A 22,506-nucleotide genomic window follows, 5' to 3' on the forward strand; every position below is an offset into this window, starting at 1 on the left:
ATATTAATTGCTTGCAACCACTTACAGTGCTCAGCATAATTGAGCACACCTCATTTTGAAAATGAATATTTGTATCCATTTCTCAGTGAATATAGGCGATGTATTTTGGTGCATTTAAACTAAACAGATTTATTAAACAGATATATTTATTAAAATAATATTGTAGTCAACAAACATCTTTAGAAATTGAAAGATAATATAATTAAATTTAAGCAAAATATTACAAAAAAAATAAAATAAATAAATTACAACCGACACAACTAAATTTGTAAACTTCTCTTGATTTTTCCTCATTTTTAAATTTGTATTTTATATTTTTCTATAACATATAAATTTGGGTGTACTAGTTTTTGGACCGTTATTGTATGTTATTTTGTTAGATGAGCTCCAGATTTTGCTTCAGTACTGACTAATCTAATGTATATGTACAAATATAATACTGTATAGCTTCCAATTAAAAATATAAATTTAAAAGAGAGATTTGTGAGGGGTTTACTTTTAAATGCTGAGCACTGTACCTCAAAAACATTTAATAAATCCAACAAATCGTTTTTTTTTTGCAGCGTGGGTTCAAAAAATTCTAAAAATCCAAAATATTGTTTTTTCCGCAAGACTTTTATATAATAAATAAATAAATAAATAAATAAATAAATAATTTTCAAAGTATTTATTTCAAGAGCATCCATCACTAGTTTGCGTTCTTAAACTAAGGACTTTTACACCAAAACATCTACTAAGTTCCATTTTTACTAAAGCGCCACTGGGATAGTTGACCCAAAAAATTACATTTACTCACAATTTTGTCACCCTCAAGTGGTTCCAAACCATTATGAGTTGTGAAACACAAAAGAAGGAGTTCGGAAAAATGTCAGAAATAGGTAACCATTAACGTCCATAGAAGAAAAACAAATACAATGGAAGTCAAAGGTTACAGGTTTCTAACATTGTTCAAATTAACTTCTTTTGAAACTTTGAGAAGGGAAAGTAAATGATGACAAAAATGTTAGTTTTGGGTGAACTATCCAACACAGGCTCATTGTGAAAATGTACCCCTGTATACATTTCTGGAGAGTGCGAATTATGTAGATAGAGCCACGTATGGCTGCATTTTATCTTTAAAACGAATGCTACGGGGTCGTATGACGGCGCAGATGGCTTCTGTCGTGCTACCAGCTGACCATTTACCTCTATGTGGACGGCTTTTCCACTGTTACCAGTTTGCCCAGTAGCTTGCCATGTACTGTACGTTGAGACACGAGACACAGAGCTGTTGACTGTGACAACAGGGTTCAGGTCCAGCAAAGAACGGTTACAGGAAGCAGGTAAAACAAAAAAACAAAAGCCAAAAAATAAAATAAACAAGTAAATAACAGCATGAGAATGTGGTAAAATCTGAAAACGTGGAAGAAATCAGGCAGTGTGAAAACTTTTCTGTTTGTGGATTGCTTTTGAAAACACTGTCAGTTGGGTTTAGGGAAGGCGGTGGGTGGGGAGATCGGTCGGTGGCCGCTCAGTCAGTCGACAGAACAAGAGCAGGCACGAATGGCACTCGCGAGAGAAATTTGAGATCTGAAAAAGCGTACACAGCGGCCTCTGGTGGATTCACGAAAACAAAAACTGCAAAAAAACGTAGCTCCTCTGACGTATTTCGCAATCTCTAGAAATGTACATAGGGGTACGTATCAATAATGAGCCACGGTTGGAACCATCCCTTAAACTCTTTCAGTTGCAAGTTTTTCTTCTGTGTGCTCAGAAACCTACAAAGACTTCACAGACACATTGTGGACACACGGGAGAATTATATAATATATTATAAAAAAAAGAAAAGAGAAGGGGGGCAGCATGTGACCCCTTTAAGAAAAAGGAACCGGCTCCAGCATTTAGTCTAGAAGGAGTGAGATATTCCAGCCGGACTGAACTCTGAGATGGCAGCATTGATCTTTGCTCTGGCGGTGTAATAAGAGCAGATATCTGTGGATGTTGTAGCCTCGGGATAAACCGGCAGAATTGATCCCTTATCTGGAAGGCTGTGATAGAGTTCCTGGCGGTTTGGGATGCATCCAAACTGCTTGAGCGTGAGAGGATTTAAAGCTCAGTGTGTCAGTATGAGTGCATTTGCTCTTCAAAATTGGGTTTGTGGAGTAAACATCAGCTGTCCTTAAGAAAGACCGAAATTAGAGGAGAATTCAGTTACATCCATAACTGATACAATCTAAAAGTCTGCAGCAACGTATGGCCCGTTTCCACTGAGTGGTACAGTACGGTTCGGTTCGGTAGGCTTTTATGGCTATTGGTTTACATTGATACGTTTCTCACTCGTGGACAAGCCAGAATGAAAACAAAGGAACCGCCATGTTTTAAATACCCAGCCGAAACATTACACCGTAAAAACATGTACATATAATAATAAGCCATGGTTGACCTGAGCTCAAACAAACCCTGTGCCCAGTAGTTTTTTACAAAGCCGTCTAATAACAAACTTCTTGAGCTGATGATAACATGCGCGTGATTATTTAAGCGCCTCTGATATCCGATCTTGTCAGAAACACACAAAAGCGAGGGACGCGTGAAAAATCAAAGGGAAAAAAAAACAGAGCTAATGTTAATGATTGTTTTAACAACCTAAAACATGAACAAACTGCCATGTTTAACTATTATCATCACTTTTTGGACTATTATGAACTGGGAATGATGGAATTATTCTCTAACAGAGGTTACATGTGCTGCTGAAGATTAAAGACACAGAGGAGAGGTTTGCACTGACTGTGGCCTGTATTTCACATTGTTTTTGAACCCAAATATATACATAGACATTTATACATTCAGTTTTAAAACGTTTACAACAACCAAAAAGCAAAACAAAATGTATTTCCCATGTAAAATACTATCCAAAAGACACGTAGGTCTGTGTGTTTTTTGCGTATTTATTTGTTTATAAAATATAGCGTGGATTATAATATAATAAACGGAGAAAGTAAATCTTTGTCATGGACCATATTTCTCTCCATATAAGCTTCATAGGTTTTCTGTAGCAAGGTGGTGCTGACGTCACAGACGAGCACCCTGAAGACACTGTAGTTCGTTTATAGCCTAATGTTAGCTTTTCAGTTGTTGTGTTTGCATTTAAGATCCAAAAGTGCTAAAAGTTGTATTTTTCGTGTCAGGATTATCCGGCTGGACAAAAAGTGTAAGTGTAATGAACAGTGTTTGAACACAGAGCTTATTATTTGCAATCTTTGAAAAGCCTATGGGAAAATCCTATTAGGATTTTATTGAGGGAACCAGTTTTATGCTAGCAAGGTGACGTCATAGTTCCTCCACTCTATTTTGGGTTCTCCTAAAGTTCTTCACAGAACTCAACAAATTTTGCTTTAAGTTTTAAATACAAAATGTTTATTTAAAATTGCAATAATATAATATTTCTCAATATTATTACTGGTATTTTTTACAGAAGACAAAAAACACTAACACACTTCAGTTTTATCTCCTGGGAACAAAAAAAAAAAAATAAAATAAAATAAAATAAAATAAAATAAAATAAAATAAAATAAAATAAAATAAAATAAAATAAAATAAATAAATTTACATTTACATTTAGTCATTTAGCAGACGCTTTTCTCCAAAGCAACTTACAAATGAGGACAAGGAAGCAATTTACACAACTATAAGAGCAGCAGTGAATAAGTGCTATAGACAAGTTTCAGGTGTGTAAAGTCTAAGAAGCAAAGCATTAGTAATGTTTTTTTTTTTTTTTTGAGAGAGAGTACAGTTAGTGGTATAGCCAGAGAGGCAGTTACAGATTAGGAAGGAAAGTGGAGACTAAACAGTTGCGTTTTTAGTTGTTTCTTGAAGACAGCAAGTGACTCTGCTGTTCTGATGTAGTTAGGGAGTTCATTCCACCAACTGGGCAGATTGAATGTGAGAGTTCGGGAAAGTGATTTCTTCCCTCTTAGGGATGGAACCACGAGGCGACGTTCATTCACAGAACGCAAGTTTCTGGAGGGCACATACATCTGCAGAAGTGAAAGCAGATACGAAGGAGCACAGCCAGAGGTCGCTTTGTAAGCAAACATCAGAGCTTTGAATTTGATGCGAGCAGCAACTGGCAGCCAGTGCAAACGGGTGAGTAGCGGAGTGACATGTGCTCTTTTGGGTTCATCAAAGACCACTCGTGCTGCTGCGTTCTGAAGCAGCTGAAGAGGTTTGATAGAACTAGCTGGAAGCCCGGCTAGCAGAGAGTTGCAATAATCCAGTTTGGAGAGAACAAGAGCTTGAACAATGAGTTGAGCTGTATGTTCAGATAGGAAGGGTCGGACCTTTCTGATGTTATAAATAAATAAATAAATAAATAAATAAATAAACAAACAAACAAATTAATTAATTAATCAATAAATAAATTAATAAATTAATTTCAGGTCGCAATAATGGAACAACCTAATTTTTTAAAAAGTATACAAATAAAATAACAAAAAAAGATTCTAGTGGAAATAAACCAAACAAGAGGACTCGACTGTGCTCAACTCTTAGTGGATTCCCATCAGAATTTCATTATTATTCTTTTAGGGAATTTTGAGGACTCACAAATGCACAGGTACGCTAGATCTTTTGTTAACAGAGAGCACTTCCACTGTCTCTGAAAAACGAGAAACAGAAGAAGCGTGACAGAAAACTGTATACCGCTTCAGAGGACAGACAGCGACTGACGGCTTCTCTTCTCCAAAATGTAAATTACAGCTTGACCTGTCACTCAAAATCAACCAAGGACATCATGAGAGAGAAAAAAAACACACAGAATAAACTCCAGTCTCTCTCAGCACGACGGCTGCAAAGTATTTTCAACATAAGCAGAGGAATGAGAGTCTTTGAAACATGACGGAGGTCCCACGGGGGTCCACAATCACATCTGCTCACACATTTAAGAGGATGCAATCATTCCACGTATATAATTACTGCAGCCGGGTGCTGTTCTCGATGCTGCGGTCATAAATCATATATTTACCATATTCAGAGTAAACCGCGGCTCGAGTGGCATGTTGTGGTGTGTGGAAAATTCACATGCAGAAAATCCCTCAATGATTTGATTTGCTTGTTAACTTGATTGCAAAGACTTGGAAAGTAATGACACCGATTTAGTGAGTAAAAATTCCTTTAATGGGAATATTATTCCCTCATGTTTTTGTATATTTCAAAAAGGGAAAGGAGAATTTGGTCCTTTAATTGGAGGTTATATTTATTTCAATTTAGGAAATTATTATTATTATTTGAGTAATATTTATCAACTAAAATGGTCATTTTGTTAATTTTTAAGAGGACAAAAACTACCCACGAGGGATATTATACTTAAATAAAATTTTTTTTAAAGTAAACAAATAAGGGGGCAGCATGGTAGCTCAGTGGTTAGCACTGTCGCCTCATAGCAAGAAGGTCGCTGTTTCGAGTGCTGGCTGGGTCAGTTGGCATTTCTGTGTGGAGTTTGCATGTTCTCCCGTGTTGGCGTGGGTTTCCTCCAGGTGCTCAGGTTTCTCCCACAGTTCAAGCACATGCACTATAGGTGAATTAGATTAACTAAATGGGCCGTAGTGTATGAGTGTGTGGATGAGTGTGTGTATGGGTATTTCCCAGTACTGGGTTGCAACTGGAAGAGCATCCGCTGCATAAAACATATGCTGGATAAGTTAACTTCGCTGTGGTGACCCCATGACAAATAAGGAACTAAGCCAAAGGAAAATGAATAAATTAATAAAAAAGTAAATAAACTAAACTGAAGTTATAGCTTAACTGAAATTAAACTTGACTAAATCAATTAATAATATATAAATCTGTAAATAATAAACAACAATTACAAATTTTAAACAAAGTCGTATATTCAATAAAAAGCAAAAAAAAGCTAGTTTTCAAGGCAGCACTGTGCATTTTAATTCAGTGACAAATGATGTGCTGTACTTAAAATAGTAATAATAAAAAAATAAAATAAAATAAATAAATATATATATATATATATATATATATATATATATATATATATATATATATATATATATATATATATATATATATATATATATATATAATAACAATTGAACCAAAATGTAAAAAATTGGAATTTATTACCATAATTTTTATAAATAAATATAATAAAACATGTTGTATAAATTAATTGCGATTATACACACAAATTATATTTACAATAACAATAATAATAATAACAAAAATATAAATAAAATTAATGAAATAATAAAAATGGCAATAGTTTTGAAAGACTTTACCTTATAAGCTTTTAGTTTATATTTAAAATATAATATAATATAATATAATATAATATAATATAATATAATATAATATAATATAATATAATATAATATAATATAGGGGCGACGCGGCGGCGCAGCGGGTAGCACGTTCGCCTCACAGTAAGAAGGTCGCTGGTTCAAGCCTCGGCAGGGTCAGTTGGCGTTTCTGTGCGGAGTTTGCATGTTCTCCCCGTGTTGGTGTGGGCTTTCCCCACAAGTCCAAAGACATGCGGTACAGGTAAACTGGGTAGGCTAAATTGTCCGTAGTGTATGTGTGTGAATGAGAATGTATGGGTGTTTCCCAGTGATGGCTTGAGGGTGGAAGCACACAAAAAAATGTGCTGGATTAGTTGGCGGTTCATTCCACTGTGGCAACCCCAGAATAATAAAGGGACTAAGCCGAAAAGAAAATGAATAATATAATATAATATAATATACAGTAATATAATATAATATAATATAATATAATATAATATAATATAATATAATACAATATAATATAATATAATATAATATAATATAATATAATATAATATAATACAATACAATATAATATAATAGAATATAGAATAATATAATATAATATAATATAATATAATATAATATAATATAATATAGAATAATATAGAATAATATAGAATAATATAATATATTATAATATAATATAATATAATATAGAATAATATAATATAATATAATATAATATAATATAATATAATATAATATAATATAATATAATATAGAATAATATAATATAGAATAATATAATATAATATAATATAATATAATATAATATAATATAATATAATATAATATAATATAATATAATATAATATAGAATAATATAATATAATATAGAATAATATAATATATTATAATATAATATAATATAGAATAATATAATATAATATAGAATAATATAATATAATATAATATAATATAATATAATATAGAATAATATAATATAATATAATATAATATAATATAATATAATATAATATAATATAATATAGAATAATATAATATAGAATAATATAATATAATATAATATAATATAATATAATATAATATAATATAATATAATATAATATAATATAATATAATATAATTAATATAATATAATATAATATAATATAATATAATATAATATAATATAATATAATATAATTAATATAATATAATATAATATAATATAATATAATATAATATAATATAATATAATATAATATAATTAATATAATATAATATAATATAATATAATATAATATAATATAGAATAATATAATATAATATAGAATAATATAGAATAATATAGAATATTATAATATATTATAATATAATATAATATAATATAATATAATATAATATAATATAGAATAATATAATATAGAATAATATAATATAATATAATATAATATAATATAATATAGAATAATATAATATAATATAGAATAATATAGAATAATATAATATATTATAATATAATATAATATAGAATAATATAATATAGAATAATATAATATAATATAATATAATATAATATAGAATAATATAATATAATATAATATAATATAATATAATATAATTAATATAATATAATATAATATAATATAATATAATATAATATAATATAATATAATATAATATAATATAATTAATATAATATAATATAATTAATATAATATAATATAATATAATATAATATAATATAATATAATATAATATAATATAATACAACACTGTATATAAAATACAAAACTATTATTATACACAGTTTTACAAATTTAAGTAAAGAAAAAATAAATAAATCTCTATTCCACGTTACTTTTTAACTTTCCATTGCTGACTTTATTTAAAGTCATGTCTCAGTTTTAACCCCTGCTCCCTCATTAGGCCACATGTGAAGTGTGTGTCAGAGTTTGATCCTTTTCTCTCATGCCGGCCAATTACCCAGCATTGCTTTAATTCTCCTCCAGTAGCTCCATATATCCCTGCCTATCCATCTGCCATCCAGATGCCCAATACTGCACCAATTACCACTTCCTCTTATGGATTCAGACGACACTATTCTTGAGTCTGTGGCTGTGGGAGGACACACACTCCAGCCTGGAAAACATCTCCAAACACCTCTATCACATGATAACGTAATGATGGAGATAAGTGCCTCAGCCTACACATTGTTGCGAAACGTAAAATACATTGCTACGTTTTGTTGCACGTTTCAGATGAAAAATCCACTAGAGGGCGCTGTTTACATTTTTGCTAATCTGAAATAAGTTATTTAGGGTAGATTTTGTTGTAAGTTTCAGATGAAAAACTCACTAGAGGGTGCTGTTAACTATATAGCAAATCTGAAATAAGTTACGTAGGGTACGTTTTGTTGCACGTTTCAGATGACAAATCTCCTAGAGGGCGCTATATACTGTTTTGTAAATTTGAAATAAGTTACGTATCCTGTTTTGTTGTACATTTCAGATGGCAAATCCACTAGAGGGCGCTGTTTACTTTTTAGCAAATATGAATTAAGTTACTTACGGTACGTTTTGTAGCACGTTTCAGATGACAAATCCACGAGTGGCTGCTGTTTACTGTTTTGCAAATCTAAAATAGGTTATTTGGAGTACGTTTTGTTGTATGTTTCAGATGACAAACCCACTAGAGGGTGCTGTTTACATTTTTACAAATCTGAAATAAGTTATTTGGGGTACATTTTGTTGTATGTTTCAGATGACAAATCTACTTGAGGGCGATGTTTACTGTTTTGCAAATTTGAAATAAGTTACGTAGGGTACATTTTGTTGTATGTTTTTAGATGACAAATGCACTAGAGGGCGCTGTACACTGTTTTGCAAATCTGAATCGAGTATCTTTGAGTACGTTTTGCTGTACGTTTCAGATGACAAATCCACTAGAGGGTGCTGTTTACATTTTTACAAATCTGAAATAAGTTATTTGGGGTACATTTTGTTGTACGTTTCAGATGACAAATCTACTTGAGGGCGATGTTTACTGTTTTGCAAATTTGAAATAAGTTAGGTAGGACACGTTTTGTTGTATTTTTAGATGACAAATGCACAAGAGGGCGCTGTACACTGTTTTGCTAATCTAAAATGAGTATCATGGAGTACGTTTTGTTGTACGTCTTAGATGACAAATCCACTAGAGGGCGTTGTTTAAATCTTAGCTAATCTGATATCCGTTACTTAGGGTACTTTTTTTGCACGTTTCAGTGACAAATCCACTAGAGGGTTGTATTTACTTTTTTGCGAATCTGAACGAAGTTACTTAGAGTATGCTTTATTGCACATTTCAGATGACAAATCCACTAGTGGGCGCTGTTTACTGTTTTGCAAATCTGAAATAAGTTATTTGGAGCATGTTTTGTTGTACGTTTCAGATGACAAATCCACTAGAGGGTGCTGTTTACATTTTTACAAATCTGAAATGAATTACTTAGGGTACGTTTTGTTGGATGATTCAGATGACAAATCTACTAGAGGGCGCTGTATACTATTTTGCAATTCTGAAACAATTTACTCACGGTACGTTTTGTTGCACGTTTCAGATGACACATCCCCTAGAGTGCGCTGTTTACATTTTTGCAATTCTGAAATAAGTTACTTGTGGTATGTTTTGTTGTACGTTTGAGATGACAAATCCACTTGAGGGCGTTGTTTACTTTTTAAAAATCTGAAATACCTTTCAGAGACTCATCTTTCTTGTACATGTCCAGTAAAAGGCAGAGCTTGTCATACAGATTAGCAAGCTAAATCCTTCCCTAAACACAACCAATAGTGTTTTCAAAAGCAAACGTAAGTGAAAACTGCACTGTGACCATATAGATTTACCCTAATTTTACATTCCTTTTATCTTATTTGTAGAAGTGTGCTTCACTGGACTCAAATCCCGATCGCTCTGCAGCACAAGTATAACACTGTACAAAGTAAGCTATGAGCAAACTGACCACACCAGAAAAGAGTCCATATGGAGATAGATAAGCGACACAAACATATTCATAACAAATCACAGACAGCGTTAGGTTTTTTGTGGTGTTTATTTGGTGAACTGCATGAAAATAATTCTTTATTCATCAATAATTTGTCCTTAATTAGTGTGCAAAGGAACAAAAGTTGTTGTCGTCATACTAGTAAAATATGTGCTGTCATCATGGCAAAGATAAAATAAATCAGTTTTTAGAAATGAGTTATTAAAACTATTATGATTAGAAATGTGAAAAATCTTCTCTCCATTAAACAGAAATTGGGAAAAAAAATAAACAGGGGGGCTAATAATTCTGACTTCAGCCGTATATCCACCCCCAGACAAAAACACAGCTCTCACCTCCAGCAAACACACCTCCGCTTTCCTCCACAGTCATAATAGCACACTGAAGAGAAAGATTGAGTGCACAGAGAGAGAGAGAATGAAGAAAACGCAGCATTATCCTGCTCCTCCGCTGGGGAAATGCTGAAGATTATTACTCAAAGCATCTGCACTAATGCTCTGCTCCAAACGGGCCGGGAAGAGGCCAAGGGCACAGGGAAGACCATGTTTACCGCTGCTACACTCAATGAGGTTAGCAGAGCGACCCGCTGGAGCCCGTCCAGACACGGGTAACCATGGAAATGAAGATTAGCTCCGTCCGAGGAGAAGCAAATAGTTCTTGGAAGTACATGCATCCACAAATGATGGAGGAGGAGCAGCTCAGTGGCATTATGGGTGCTTTAAATCGATATCTTTACATCACTTTATGTTACACACATTACACACAAATATTACAGAAAATTGCATTTGAGGGACACACTGGAGAAAAAATCCTATAGACAGATTGAAAAGACCTCATTTATTTACAATTGATTGTTTTTTTTAAAGGTTAATAAAACCGTACTTGTTAAAGCAATGGTTGTTTAGTCAAACAAACAATACACCCTAGAAACGGCATAACACAACCCAGGTTCATTCTGAAAATGTACCCCTATATACATTTCTGGAGAGCGCCAAACACGTCTTAGGAGGTATGTTTTTTTGCAGTGTTTGTTTTCATGAATGCACCAGAGGCCGCTGTGTGCGCTTTTTCAGATCTCATATTTCTCTCGTGAGTGCCAATCACACATGCTGTTCTCGTGTAAATCCACCAGAGGCCGCTGTCGACTGATTGACTGACCGATCCACTGACCAATCGACTGACCCATTCTCCCCTTTTCCTAAACCCAACCAATAGTATTTTTGAAAGCACCGCTTGACCCACCCACCCACTTCCCTAAATCCAAATTTAAAAAGCAATTCAGAAAAACAAAAGCCCTCGCCTGATTTTTATCATATTTTCAGATTTTACCACATTCTCACCCCGTTATTTACTTGTTTATTTTATTTTTTGGCTTCTGTTTTTGTCTTACCTGCTTTCTGGAACTGCTCTTTGCTGGACTTGAACCCCATCACTGTGGTCAGCTCCTCTCTGCATCTCAAGTCCACTGACTTACATGGCAAGCTAACGGTACAAACTGGTTACAGCGGGAAAGCTATCCATTCGGAGGTAAGTGGTCAGCTGGTAAGCTCGAAAAGGAATGACGTCATACCAGCTCGTAGCCTTCATTTAAAAAATGCAATGTAGCCATACGTACCTCTGGCTACATAGTTCACTATCTACAGAAGGGCTACGGGCTACATTTTCAGAACGAGCCTATGTTGGCATAACAACAACCTGGCAACTCTACAAAACACCATAGCAACCACCTAATAAAACCCTGGAAACTATGCAGAACACTAGAAAATTCATAGAAAAAGCTTGGAAACCTACCTACCTACCTACCTACCTACCTACCTACCTACCTACCTATCTATCTATCTATAGTATCTATCTATAGGATCTATAGTATCTATCTATAGTATCTATCTATCTATCTATCTATCTATTTATCTATCTATCTATCTATCCATCTACTGTATCTATCTACTGTATCTATCTATCTATCTATCTATCTATCTATCTATCTATCTATCTATCTATCTATCTATCTATCTATCTATCTATCTATAGTATCCATCTATCTATCCATCTATCTATCTACTGTATCTATCTATCTATCTATCTATAGTATCTATCTATAGTATCTATCTATAGTATCTATCTATAGTATCTATCTATCTATCTATCTATCTATCTATCTATCTATCTATCTATCTATCTATCTATCTATCTATCTATCTATCTATCTATCTATCTATCTATCTATCTATCTATCTATCTATAGTATCTATCTATCTATCTATCTATCTATCTATCTATCTATCTTGTCTGTCTGTCTGTCTGTCTGTCTGTCTGTCTGTCTGTCTGTCTGTCTGTCTGTCTATCTATCTATCTATCTATCTCTATCTATCTATCTATCTGTCTGTCTGTCTGTCTGTCTGTCTGTCTGTCTGTCTATCTATCTATCTATCTATCTATCTATCTATCTGTCTGTCTGTCTGTCTGTCTATCTATCTATCTATGTATCTACCTATCTATCTAGTATTAAATCAATTAGTAAACAAGAAAACAAATAAAACAAAATAAATACAAGAAAATAAATAAATAAATACATAAGTTTTGAAATGAATATAAGAGGAAAAACTTATTTAAGCTTAAAATGAATAATGAAAATATGACATATTGTGAAAAACAAAAATTAAATACATAATTCATAAAAATAATAATGCTTACTAAACAGACTCAAACTCAAACTCAAAACGAAAATAAGCCATTTAAAATATTGACTACAATATAGCAACATCCTCGAAATCTCTCAGAACTCCTTCGCACTGCGCTTTTTTTTGCACAAGCAAGTAAATTATGTTCAAAAACCTGCGGATTTATTGTTGTTGTCAAGATTCTGCCTGCGGGCGCACGGCGGATCAAGCTGTCTTCAGTTTTATTAAATTGGCCCAGATCTGTCAGGAATCCCAACAGCCCACATTTACTGACCACAAGATCCTCTCAAAAGCCTTCAGACATCCTGAAGCTGCTCGCGCACTAATGGCAAACTTATTTGGACCCACAAACCCATAAATGATTTGATCACAACACACTCGCAGTTGAAGTCAAAATGATAGCGCTCTTAAGATTCTTTTTCAAATATTTCCCAAATGATGTTTAACAGAGCAATACATTTTCACAGTATTTCCTATAATCATTTTTCTTCTAGAGGAAGTCTTTTTTATTTCAGCTTTATTTCAGCTAGAATTAAAGCAGTTTTTAATTTCTTTTAAGGTCAATATTATTACCCCTCTTAAGCAATACGTTTTTGCTTGTCTACAAAACAAACTACTGTTATACAGTGACTTGCCTAATTACCCTAACTTTAAACTAATTAACCTAGTTAAGCCTTTAAATGGCATTTTAAGCTGAATACTAGTACAGGGTTTCTGCAGATATCATAATGTTTCCGCGACTACACAACCCTCTACACTTTCGTCCATGCCCCTCCACCCCCCCCATTTTCATCCATCCGCGACACCCCATACTTCTTCACGTTCTCACCCCCTTCAAATTCGTCCGCGACACCCCCTACCTCCTCTTCAGACCCCTACCCCACTCTTCAACTTTCAACCGTAACACCCCCTACCTTCCCCCTACTCCGCTCTTCACTTTTTCCACGACTACACAACCCCCTTCACTTTCGCCCGTCCGCGACACCCAATACCTCTTCACTTTCTCACCCCTTCACATTCGTACGCGACACCCCCTCCTCCTCTTCACCCACTACCCCACCTCTTCACTTTCGTCCGCCCCTCCCCCTTTACTTTCATCCATCCGTGACACCCCATACCTCCACCTTACCACGCTCCTCACTTTCTTCCACGACTACACAGCCGTCTTCACCTTCGTGCACCCCCCCCTTCACTTTTGGATGCAACACCCCATCCCCCCCCCCCACCCCACTCATCACTTTCTTCCACGACTACACAATCCTCTTCACTTTCGTCTACACCCCCCCCCTTCACTTTCATCTGCCACACCCTTTAGCTCCCCCCCACCCCGCTCTTCACTTTTGTTTGCGACTACACAACCCTCTTCAATTTCGTCCATGAAACCCCATACCTCCACCCTACCCTGCTCTTCACTTCTTTCGAGACTACACAACCCTTTTCACTTTCATCCGCAACCCGCGTTTTGTTTGCATAAAATGCCTGATCAGTTACCCCGATCTGTTCCTGTTCCGGGACCTTAGAAATTAACTCATACTGCTGCTACCGACAGGGGCAGTCACCCTTTTTTTTTTTGAAGCGAAAGTGGACACTAGATTTTGGGTGCGTGATTGAACATAATAATAATAATAATAATAATAATAATAATAATAATAATAATAATAATAATAACCAAAATAACATCTAAACATGTCGATCTTGGTAGGTTTTCTTTCAAACGCAACAAATTTTGTCTTAAATGAGGATAAAGAGTTAGGAAAGCAATCAAATGCTTTCGTTATAGATGCGTGCATTTTTAAAGTGACACCTCTGTTATTTAATGTAATCACATAAAAAATAGGGCGATCCCTTATTTTCACATCCCAATGTTGACAGGAATGGTTTAGAAAAAAAAAATTATATATATATAGGGGGGGGGGGGGGGGGGCTAATAATTTAGGAGGGCTAATAATTCTGACTTCAGACTTGCATTTCTATACTACATTTCTTTGAGAGGTAGAGAAACAAACCAAATGTGAGTGTTTGAAGATGTTACACAAACCTACCGCACTCAAATGACATCTGCATGTTACACAACTGTACCAAACACCTTTTGTTCTGCTGATTTAATGGCAGGAGTGAATCATATATCAAATAACCTTGAAACCGAGCAGGTTCGGCTGATTGGCTCAGTTTAAGCTGGTGTCTACTGATTGGTCGCTCTGTGGAAAGCAATGAGCAGCACTTCAGGCAAACCCATGAGAGTGTATTAGGGAAACATCAAAGTTAATGCGGAAGATGTTGGCTGAGAACTACAGGCTGCGCTCTGAGGAAAACACAGTGAGAGAACGTTTCTAATGGATTCTGTTTGGTTGATAGCTGGACTTTAGTTTTGGTTATTACACAGTCATAAGGTTTACTAAAACACTGTAGGCCAATTATGCGTAAAAAAAATGAAATAATACAATAATGAAATAAATAAAATAAATAATAAAAACAAAATAATAAAAATATAAAATAAAATAAAATTTGGGAGGGGGGATAATATCATTTATAATATATATATATATATATATATATATATATATATATATATATATATATATATATATATATATATATATATATATATATATATATATATAATAAACTAAATCAAATAAATAAAAAAATTTAAATTTGGGAGGGAGAATAATATCATTTCTAAAATAAAAAATACAAATAAATAAAAATAAATGAATAAATAAATAAAATAAATTTTGGGGAGAGATAATACCATTAATAAATAATAATAAAAAAAATAAAAAATAAACTGTGGGGGGGGGGGGGGGGGGGGTAATATAATTTACAAAATTAAATAAAATTAAATTAATAAAAAAATTTAAATTAAATTAAATTGGTGGATAATATTATTAATTAAAAAAAATTAAATAAAATGTAATTTTGTGAAAAATATCATTAATAAAATAAAATAAAATAAAATAAAATAAAATAAAATAAAATAAAATAAAATAAAATAAATAAATAATAAAATTGGGGCCGAAATCAATAAAAAATAAAATTGGAGGATATTATCATTAACAAAAAATAAATAAATAAATAAATAAATAAATAAATAAATAAATAAATAAAATTTTATTAAATCGTAAAATTGGGGGTGATATCTCTAATAAAATAAAAAGTTATAAATAAATAAATACAATGGTGGAGGTTAATATCATTAATAAAAAAAAATAAAATAAAATAAATAAAATAAAATTACATTTTATGGGACAAACTATAAGAATAATACATATACATAAATAATAAAATATACATAAATACTAATAATAACACCAAAAATAATAATTATTGTTAGCTTCATTACTGTTGTTGTTTTAATAATAATAATAATAATAATAATAATAATAATTATTATTATTATTATTATTTTAGAATTATACTTTTGTTTATATGTTGATAAGAAAAACAACAACAATAATTTATAAATGTAAAAACATACTTCATTTATTTTATTTGTCTACAATTAACAATTAAATATCTTTAAATTAGACAAATAAATAACAATTAACATACATTTTATTTGTATACAATTTCCACTATAAATGTTGTATTTACAACCCAGTTAACCCCAGTCATGAATCTGCTGCCAAATTTAAATGCCAACAGAGCTGAGAAAGCACATTCCTGTTGCCCATGAGCCGATTGATTTTTACAACAACACTCCTTTTAGTTATTCAGTGTCTATATTAGGACTTCCTGTGTAGCACAAGAAGGGAATCACGACAGCGCAGTGATGTCATTTATTACTTCTCTCTTTGGGCCACTTGTTTTTTCAGGGTCCTTGTGGACCAGCTCATTATTTCCTCTTATTTCCGCTTGTATTGAGTTTGAAATGAGTCTCTCTTGAATGAACCACACACATATATGAGTCTTGGCCTTGGTGGTGAGCAATGCATTCGACTGCTCCATTGCGACAGCGGTAACTATGGCGATAACAGCAAGAAGAAAAAAAAACAGCAAAACATCTCTCCTACACGCTCGCACCTACAGCCGCTGCATTTGTGCAAAACAGCACAAATCAAGTCCACTCGGAAGATCACACGTCCAGAGACAATTCAGAACAAGACCACAGCTGAACCAAGCCAACAACAGATGGATGTTTGGACTTTAGGACATTATTTTCATGACAATTAAGGGCATCATTTCCATCAAAATGCACATTATATTAATGCAATTTTACTGTATTAATGTAAGGTATTTTTACTACATTAAAATAATTTAGCCTTGTGCATTAATTTAAACACAGGTCCATGAAAAACAAAATGAACAAATGAATGAATTTTACTATTTCATAACATTTTTGCTGACATACAATTCTTTACCATCAGTCCCAGTGATAACTCCAAAAATATTCAAGGATTTTAACCATTTAAATTATAGTTAGCTTGCATAATGCTGCTGTTGTTTATTAATTAAAAAACAACAACTATTATAAAAACAACTATATATCGTTTTTTTAGTTAAAAAACAACAACTAAAAAAAATTTGGGAGGGGGGTAATATCATTTATAAGATTAAAAATAAAATAAAAAAATATATGAAAGAAGATTTCAAACTCAATACAATAGTTTTAAAATGAACAAATGAATGAATTTTACCATTTCATAACATTTTTGCTGAAATACAATTCTTCACCATCAGTCCCAGTGATAACTCCAAAAATATTCAAGGATTTTAACCATTTAAATTACAGTTAGTTTGCATAATCCTGCTGTTGTTTATTAGTTAAAAAACAACAACTATTATATATATATATATATATATATATATATATATATATATATATATATATATATATATATATATATATATATATATATATATGAAGTGACCTAACCTAATCTAATTAGAAGAGACATAATCTTACATGCAAAAAAAACCCTGTTTACAACGAGGCATGCAGTGCTTAAAAAGTTAAGAGTGTTTATTTGCTGAAAAATATCAGAGAAAATTAGAAATTTGCTTTTAACAAATATAACTACATGAATAACTCTTTTATCATACAGTGTAAAACAGTATTCTGAAAGGAAATGAGCATTAAATATTAAAAGAAAATACATATACACTTTTTTTGCATAAGATGCACAGTTTGCGTTAACGCAGGCAAAATGATGACCAAAAATAAATAACAAAAATAAATAAACAATAAAACAAGCAAACAAACAAATAAACTAAATAAATAAAACAATTAATAAAAAATAAAACAAGCAAGCAAACAAACAAATAAATATTTTTAAATAAATGAAAATAAATAAATAAAATATAAATATTTTAAAAATAAATAAATAAATAATTAATTAATTAATAAATTAAGTATTAAATAAATAAATTAATAAATTAAAAAAATAAAAATAAAAAATTAAAAATAATAAATTAATAAATTAATAAATTAATAAATAAATAAATTAATTAATTAATTAATTAATTAATTAATAAAAAAAAAATAAAATACAAAATGTCCAAAAGGATGCACAAATGTGTTCAAGCCAAGTCAAGAACAACAAATGCAAGCATGAGATAAATATTAAAAATTTCAATATTCTCTAATGTATAAATACATAATTGTTTAGATAATTAGGTAGCAGATTAGGTGGCATTACAATAGTGATTATTTAGTGCATAAAAGTTAGCAATTGTCACAAAATGTTTTGAAATCTTTAGGTTTACGGAGCGATCTACAGTCATTCATGTTTATAGTGTTTATTTTATTTTAGTCCCTTATTTATCAGGGTTTGCCTCTCTTCCAGCGTATGTTTTATGCAGCGGATGCCCTTCCAGCCACAACCTAGTACTGGGAAACATCCATACATTCTCTCATTGACAGACACATTTATATAAGTACAGCCAATTTTGGTTACCCAATTCACCTACAGCACTTGTCTTTGCACTGTGGGGGAAACCGGAGCGCGATCTACATTTACAGGGGTAAAATCTTAAGTTTGAATGTCAAATACAGCAAATACAATTAGAAAGAATAAATATGTAACAGATTAAATTCTATTACATTGTCACATTGAAATATGCTTAGCTGAAAAAAGCAATGAAATAGTTTGATTACTCCTACTGTCATCTGCCACTAGAATTAAACAGAAAAATCCCGCACTGAAGAGTTGAAATGTTTAAGGCTGACAGTTATCACAGAATTAATATTCATTACCATCACCTTTTCTGTAGGGCTCAGTTTAATTAAAATATACAGTTTTTCCCTTTCGAACCCATTAGCCGTTTGACATATGGAGTGTGTGTGTGAGAGTGTGTGTGTTGCTGAAGCTCATCACATCATTTTAATTCACATTCAGACACTCACAACAGCAGCTCCTAAATGTATTTTAGCACTGGAGTCATAAATTAAAAAGTCTCGATGTCATATATACTAAATTGCTGATCATTTCTCATCCAAAATGTCACAATTTATCAGCATTTTTGCTCGGTGTGTTTTCGGTTCTCTTGGTTTGTTCGGTCCAAACAAACCAAAAAAAAAAAAAAAACGTACACATTTAGTCCTGGTTCACTTAAAGTTGTAGTATGTGGGATGGAACTACATATTGCAGTCCAAATTAAAAATATATACTCGCAGGTTGCCAGATTGACAACACCAACAGGAGCGAGGGTCCCTGACTTAAAGGGGCAGTAGGTGATTTGTCTTCAGAATCATTTGTTGTTGTGCAGGTTGAAAGTCTCTTCACATTCCATTTATTCATTCATTTTCTTGTCGGCTTAGTCCCTTTATTAATCTGGGGTCGCCACAGCGGAATGAACCGACAACTCATCCAGCATTTGTTTTATGCAGCGAATACCCTTCCAGCTGCAACCCATTACTGGGAAACACATACACACTTATTCACAGACACATACACTATGGACAATTTAGCCTACCCAATTAACCTGTACCACATGTCTTTGGAATGTGGGGGAAAACGCATCACCCGGAGGAAACCCACGCGAACGCAGGGAGAACATGCAAACTCCACACAGAAACGCCAACTGACCCAGCCGAGGCTCGAACCAGCGACCTTCTTGCTGTGAGGTGACAGCACTACCTACTGCGACTAAAAGATGTTCATCCTATTAAAAATTGTTAGGCTGATAATTCCCATAATTCTGATAAGTAGCCCAAACTGTCTGTCAGCAAATGTAGATTTTGTACACCTTTGTTTACGCAGATCTGCTTTTTGCGCGTGCACATGAAAGAGAGAGTGACAGCAGTAAAAACAAACGCTGAATCAAAACTTTTTCAAATCCTGAATCAATATTGGAGTTAGTTTTGCATGCTGGAGGAAGGACGACATCATGAAGTTTTTCTTTAGACAGGTAATGTTATGTGTTAACTATTTTAGTCACGCAAAGCTGATAGAGATTGCGTTGTTTTATGAATGGGTTATATGCACAGAAGTGTTGTTCAGCCACTGAAATCTTCCGGTGAAAGACTGATGTGACTATTTTCAGTGTCAAAGGTCCTTTTACAGCCTCGATAATGTAGATTTTATTTAGTTTAACTACAAAACATCAGTAAATACTGCTATTCTGCCTAGCCTGCTTTACTGAAGTTGGTTTTATATTCACATTGGTTCATTTTTGAACAATGACAAACCTGTGACGCGCTCCCTATATTGTTAAAAAGCAATATATAAATAAATATGATCATATTACTCCAGTTCTTTCACCATTGCTTTGGCTCCCTATTAAATATCGTATAAATTACACATTTTATTGACTACCTACAAAGCCCTGAACAGCTTATCTCCCCAGTATTTGAGGGAGCTCCTGGTGTATTATCGCCCCTCACGTCCACTACGCTCAATTAATTCTGGACAATTGATTATTCCCAGAATATCAGAATCAACTGTAGGTGGCAGATCTTTCTCATCTGTGTTTTCAAAGCTATTATGCTAACAGATAGCATTTTGGCAGATCACCTCCAGCACCTTTAATTTGGCCTGATGCTTGATTGTGCTGATAATGCTATTTTTTACTGCACTTTCAGATCTTACCACATTCTCCCCTGTTATTTACTTGTTAATTTTATTTTTTGCCAGACTCGAACCCCCGTCATCGCGGTCAATTCCTCTCTGCATCTCAAGTCCGCCAACTGGTAACAGAGGAAAAGCCGTCCACACGGAGGTAAGGTTTCAGCTGGTAGCGTGGAAAAAATAAACAGAACGGCATCAACTGTAGTGTCATTTTAAAGACGAAATGTAGCCATACGTAGCCCTGGCTACATAATTCAAGCTCTCCAGAAATGTATATGGGAGTACATTTTCACAATGAGCCTGTGTTGAATTATTCACACCCCCTGGTAATTCTGACTGCCACATGTAGTTTAAAGGTAAATAAAAGCTGAGATTTTTTTTGCAGCAGCGCACACGGAGACCAAACGAAGATGCTCTAAGGAAATTAACTAGGCTAATCATGATAAGGATCACTAACAATCCTGATCTAAAAATGTAGCTCTGACTAGCCTACGTCTTGAATGCTGCTAGGGGTTTAAATGTTATTTCAGTAGAAACATGAAATTAAAAGCCTTAAAAACCTCACCAAAGTTAAAATAATAAGATTTTTTTTGACATTGTTTTGTTATCTTTTTGTGTCATTTCCGTTCAAAATAATAAATAAATCTTGCTAGCTGAATAAAAGTAATTTTAAGTCACCATCCATTCAATTCAACACAAAAATCAAATAAAATCTTGTCCTTCATTTGTTAATGCAGGATCAAAAGTTCTGTTTATTGTAAAATCTATTTACCCATCAACATAACCACAAAAGTGTCATTTAAAGACTCCGGTGATGCATTAAGAGAGAGCGAGGGCCGCTCACGGGCTCTTACAGTGTTATTACAGTCAGCCTTAACTAAACGTTATTAAAGAGCTTCAGCAGACGCTGCGGTGAGAGACGGTCATTAACCCCTGGATGAAGAGAATCAGAGAGACTGAGGACAAAACAAACACACACAGCTCTGCACCCTGAGGAGCTGCAGAAACACACTTCAACATAAGTCTTTCCTTCTCCCCCCCGGACATTTACATTTCAATCACATCCACAATAATAAAGCCCTCTCCTAGTGCGTCAACCATCATCTCCTAAACCATATGTTCAGACTCACTTTAAAAGTGATGGGTGCACCAGCAGTGTTGACAGTGACCACTTCACTGTAATGAACTACAAACTCTACTGAACTACACAGCTGAAGCTCATGATAGACTGATTATATGGACTATTTATAGACCTTACATTCTCACACACATTGCTGAGTCTTGTTTTCTGTTAGCATTACAAAGCGCTTTTCTTGTCTTGTGTTTTTAACCTGTGTTTTTGTTTATCGTTCATGTTGTTTTGCTGCCTGTCTTGACAATTCGCCCACAGCAGAATGAACCACCAACTACTCCAGCATATGTTTAACACAGCGAATGCCCTGTTAGCCACAACCCAGTACTGGGAAACACTCAGTCACACACGCACTCATAAACTACAGCCAATTTAGTTTAAACAATTC

This window comes from Danio aesculapii, chromosome 6 (genome assembly GCF_903798145.1).
Source record: "Danio aesculapii chromosome 6, fDanAes4.1, whole genome shotgun sequence".
Classification (NCBI taxonomy): Eukaryota; Metazoa; Chordata; class Actinopteri; order Cypriniformes; family Danionidae; genus Danio; species Danio aesculapii.